This window comes from Orycteropus afer, unplaced genomic scaffold (genome assembly GCF_000298275.1).
Source record: "Orycteropus afer afer isolate SDZICR_OR568_19922 unplaced genomic scaffold, OryAfe1.0 scaffold00672, whole genome shotgun sequence".
Lineage (NCBI taxonomy): Eukaryota > Metazoa > Chordata > Mammalia > Tubulidentata > Orycteropodidae > Orycteropus > Orycteropus afer.
This window is the reverse complement of record NW_006922259.1, coordinates 72987-78962: the sequence shown is the minus strand read 5'-3', so window position 1 is coordinate 78962 and position 5976 is coordinate 72987.

The following is a 5976-nucleotide window of genomic DNA, read 5'->3' as shown; positions in this document are numbered from 1 at the left end:
CTGGAATCCAAATGAAAGTGCTATCACTTTAAAATCCAAAATGGCCACTGCTTGTAAAGATTCAAAAAGGCTGTGCCCGAAAGTGGTCCTATAAGTGTATTTATATGATCTGAATTCCCAGGTGTATAGTAGAGCTGACAAGAGGCAAGGTTGTAGTCACTTCTTGGTCACAGCCAGCTGCCCAGAGGGACAGAGTAGTTGAACCTGTGGGCTTGGGACCATAGTTGCAGGGGACATCAAGCTCAATTGGCATAACATACTACATAAAACATTGTTTCACCTCCTACATTGGTGAGTAGTGACTGGGATCTTAAAAGCTTGCAAGCTGCCATCTAGATGCAACGATGGGTCTCTCCTCATCCAGAGCAAAGAAGAATGAAGAAAACCTAAAAGTCATGGAAACAGTCCTAGTGACTGGTACACCATCCAATCTGCAGCCTACATGACTATGAGACCAGAAGAACTAGATGATGCCCGACTACCACTGTCAACCACTCAGCAGGGGATCTATGTAGGAGATCCTTGACAGAGAGGGAGAACAATGTGGAACAAAACTCAAAATCATTTGGAGAAAAAATGGGGGGGATCAGTTTTGCTGGTCCAATAGAGCCTGGTGGAACCACTGAGACTATGGCCCCTAGCTGCCCTTCAGGTCTGGAATTGAACCCACACCTGTGGCTTCCAGCCAAGTAAAAGACAGGCATAGGAGTTGAACATTTACCTGAGGTAGATACAGTCCTTGGAGAGAACAATCATGGGAGAAAGGAGGACTGTTTACATACAGGGAGACAGCTCAAGGGGCAGGAGTACATGGAGGGATGGACACGGGAGAGGTAACTGTCAGGAGGAAGTGGGAGGGGAGCTGTTGCATTGAGGTAAATTGTGATCAATGTCCTGAGACAAAGTGTATGTGAACTGCTGTCTGGAAAGTGAATTTGCTCTCTAAATTTTCACCCAAATCACAATATAAATAAATAAACAAAAATTTTTAAAAAGGCTGTGCCCTTGGTCATTTCAAATATCCAAATTGGCCACTGCTTGTACACATTCAAAATGGCTGCACCCTCGGTCTCTTTAAATATCCTAAATGGCCACTGTTTATACATATTCAATATGGCTGCTCCCTCAGTCACTTTAAATATCCTAAATGGCTACCATTTATAAACATTAAAAATGGTTGTGCCCTCAGTCACTAAATATCCAAAATAGCTACAACTTATAAACAGTCATAATGACTGTACCCTCAGAACAGCCAAAGGTCCACAGCTCAAGTTTTCTCCTTCCTTGCTGTTTCCCCTCCTAGTCATAGGCCACAAGCACTGTTGTCCCTGCAGCCCATGGCAACCAGAGCTGGACTTTAGATCAATTCTCAAGTCCCAACACCACTGGAAAATATTTAGAATGTTGGTCCCATCAAAGTAGCTGACAGTCCACTGCTCCGACCATCTCCATATTTACTGTTTTCATTCAAGTATTTCCACTAGTTGGTGCCTCATCCACTTACATATACTTCCTTTCAAAGCTCAGGGCACCAGGATTATCTTTTGTATCTCTATCAATTGGTTTCTCTTTTCTTTGTTGAAAAGGGTCTGTGTAGCTTGTCAGCTTATTCTTCCATCTTCTGCTTCTCTAGTCTTGAGAAATGCTGACCATGTTCTTCCCTTTTGGTTTTCTAACTTCATATCACTGCATATTTCTTATAATACTTTAATTTATCTTCTGGAGCTACCCTTTCAAATATTCTGTTCAGCTCTTTTATGTCATCATTTCTTCCATTTGCTTTAGCCACTCTACATTCAAGAACAAGTTCCAGAGTCTCCTCTGACATCCATTTTTGTCTTTTCTTTCTTTCCTATCCTTTTAATGACTTCTTTTCCTTCATGTTTTATGTCATCTCACAGTTTATCTAGTCTTCAGTCATTAATCTTCAATGCATTGAATCTCTTCTTGAGATGGTCTTTAAATTTTGATGGTATATGCTCAAGGTCATACTTTGGTTCTCATGGACTTGTTTTAATTTCCTTCAGCTTCACCTTGAACTTGTATATGAGCAATCAGTGGTCTGTCTGCAGTTGTCCTCTGGCCTTGTTCTGACTGACAGTATTGAACTTCTCTATCATCACTTTCTGCAGATGTAGTTGATTGGATTGCTCTGTATTTCATCTAGTGAGGCCTTCATGGATCGTCACTGTTCTTGTTGTTGAAAATAAGTATTTTCAATGAATAAGAACTTGGCCTTGCAAAAATCAGTTGTGAGATCTCCAGCTTAATTTCTGTCACCAAGGCCATATATTCCAACTTCTTTTTTTCCAACTTTCACATTCTAATCACAAGTAAATATCAATGTATTTTGATTGCACATTTGATTAATTAAAGAAGCAGAAGATGGTACATTTTTCCATTTCTTATGTTTGGCATCAGTGGTTAGTGCATACATTTGAATAATAGCTATATTACCTGGTCTTCCTTGTAGGCATATGGATATCCTATCACTGACAGCATTATACTTCAGGAGAGATCTTGAAATAATCTTTTTGGCAATGAATGTGATGTCATTCCTCTTCAATTTGTCATTCCTAGCATAATAGACCATAAGTCAACTCAGTAGTGCCTAGGATGTCAATCTTTATGCATTCCATTTCATTTTTTATAACTTCCAGGTTTCCGAGATTTATACCTCATACATTCCATGTTCTAATTAATAAGGATGTTTGCAGCCATTTCTTCTCATTTTGAGTTGTGCCACAACAGCAAATGAAAGTCCTAACAGCTGTTCTCCATCCATGTCATTAAGATCAACTCTATTTTGAAGAAGCAACTCTTCCCTGGTTGCATCCTGAGTGCCTTCCAACCTGAGGGACTCATCTTCCAGCACTATATCAGACTGTGTTCCACTAGGATTCATAAAATTTTCACTGCTCAGTACTTTAGTAGTAGATCTCCAAGTCATTTCTTCTGGTCTGTGTTAATCTAGAAGCTCCACTGAAACCTGTCCACCATGGGTGATCCTGCTGGCATTTGAAATACCAGTAGCATAGCTCATATGCCTCATAGCAATAGACAAGCCACCACAGTAAAACAAACTGACACGAGTGGTGTTACAGCCTACACCTTTACAATTTATCATATAAATTCAATACTTTTCTTTTGAGAGATTTTAGAATGATTCTTTTCCTCTTCAATCCTTTTATTGATGGTGATTTTGCCAATCTTTATGTGTGGATATTTGTCTATAAAACTTGAGAACATAAATAAAACTGAACAATAATTTTATCATAAGCATCAGTCTAATTATATTGTTGTTGTTCTGTGATGTCCTGTCAGACCCAACTCATAGCGACACCTCCTTGGGTTTCTGAGGCAGTATCCCTACAGAAATAGATTGCCTAATCTTCCTTCCAAGGAGTAGCTGGTGGGTTTGAACCTCCAGCCTTCTGGTTAGCAGTCAAATGCCTTAGGCACTACACTACCAGAGCTCCACAGTCTAATTATAGTCCTTTTTAAAATTAAAAATCGTATATTTTTTTTCCCTTTCTTTTGTCATTATGGAGTGAGGCCTTTTTGGAGACTTCACTCTGATTTTGCTTTTGATACTCAATCTGTTGACTAGTCACTAGGAATTTCTTTAGTCTAGCTCCTGGGTCCCTTGACACTACATATGTATACATGTATAAATATTATATGTTTTTAAACCTCCAAGGCAGAGGGTTTAGTTAGTCATGCAATTTATTTCATAGCACATTTTCAGCACCGGCATGTGAAAGGCTCTTCTTGTTATTCTTATACTCCCTTTCTCACTCCATTTTCTTCTCTTTCCCACCCCATCCCCACTGCAATAGGCAAACATTCTAATGCATTTGATGTGTTACTTATTAACCATAAAAATTTTCTTAGTGTCCTTCCATTCTACTAATATCATTGTGTTCCACACTCCCATTGTAACTTCTGTGGTCCATACAAAAAAAATTTCACTTACTTTGTATTTTCTATACTGCAAAAAAGAAATAGCTATGCTTGGAGTTCTCATTCCTATTAGCTTAGAGATCAGAATCTCGAGAAATGTAACACACACTACAGTGATATTCTTTGAGCCACCATAGTAAACAGAGTGGAGAGATTTATTTATAGGACATTATATTTTCCAATTTAGGTCCAACAAGGTTTCAAAACAAAACAAAAATACTGCCACTGAGTCAATTCCGACTCACAACAACCCTGTTGGGTTTCCAAGGCTGTAAATCTTTACAAAAGTAGATTGCCCTGTCTTCCTCCCACACAGCATCTGGTAGATTTGAACCACCAACCTTCTGGTTAGCAACCAAATGCCTTACTCTCTATGCCACCAGAGCTTCTTTTGTAAAACATAACTATTAAAATTTTAACTTTTTGCAAACCACAAATGTGCTTTCTTTTATAATTTCAAAAAAAAGTGCAAGCTCTTTCTAGCTTAAAATCTTAATTTCTATCTAAACTAATGTAATTTTATACTTGTTTCATCCATTAATTTAGAACAAGACCAAAATAACAAAAATATTAGATGAACAAGTGCCTCATGTTAGTGACTTCCCACAAACCTGTCATCATGACTGTATATTTTATCAAAACTTCACTAAGGGGAAATTCAGAAAGTTGTAGGCAAAAAGTAAACACACTTTCCCCTTCCCCTTAAAATTAGTACCAAAAGTCATTGATACACATAAAGTTAATCATGGAAACTGTATAGAATGGGAAGAGCCTAAAGCCCTAGGCAACACCAATAATTAACGATAGTGGAGGTGAAGCCTAGTCTGTGAAATAAACTGAGGAGTGTCATTAGTAGAAAAAAGAGAAAAGCAAAAAGAAAAAAAAGAAAGAAAAATGTCTCTAAGGATACTTTAAGAAGAGGGAAAATGTAGAGGGGTGAAAAGTGAGGGTCAGATAGACTGATACAATGAAATGCAAAGGATCCTTTTAAATGGTTGCTTCTGACCTAGCAGAAAATACAAGGTACACATGGAATCATTCCACTGGTGAAAATGAATATGCATTAACTGTGACCTTCACCAAATTTAAATATTTATTAAATTTTGTCTTTTATTATCTTATCTTGCTAGCCCTCCTCTGCCTCCTTTTGTCCTTGCCTATCCTATTATTAATCCTTGACTTCTTTTCATTATTGCCTGCATAGCTTCTCTCACTTCGTACGTAAATTGACTATCTTCCTGGCTTGCAAGCTTTCGCTTCACCTTACGTTTTGACACTTTTTCCACAGACTTTCAATAATGTCTACTGTTTCCCTACTGGGATTGGCCCTGAAACCTCCACACAACTCATTTACTATCCTACAAGGGAGCTGCTTCTGTAAGAGTTTCAAATATGTGTACCTATTAACTAAGACAATGCTGTGTTTAAGGAAGATTGATAAAAAAAAAAAAAACTCTATTTGTAAAGAGCTCTGGTGGCACAGTTCCTATGACATTTGATTACTAAATAGAAGGTTGGCGGTTCAAACCCACCAGCCATTCCATGGAAGGAAGATGGGACAATCTACTTCCATAAAGATGGACTGCCTCGGAAACCCAATGGGGATCACTATAAGTCAGAATGACTCAATGGCAGTAAGTTTTTTGTTTTTGTTTTTGTTTTTTGGTTTGTTCTGTTTGTAACTGTGTTGCTAATATGAAAAACCTTGCATACCCAGAATAATGTGATGGTGAAGTCTGGTTACTAAAAATAATTTTTGCAAAATTTGCTTTGATATTTATGAGTGATATTGATGTGTAGTTTTCTTTCTTTCTATTGTCTTTATCTGGTTTAGGTAGCAGTGTTACATTTGCTTCATAAAAGGAATTAGGAAGCATTCTGTCATTTTCAGTGCTGTGGAGTAATTTATAGAGACCATTGGATGAAACTACTTCATCTTCAAGTTTTGTTAGAATTCCCTAGTGGGTTTGTTTGTTTGTTTTCCAGCTTCTCTGGGTTTTTCTTTATTTTTTT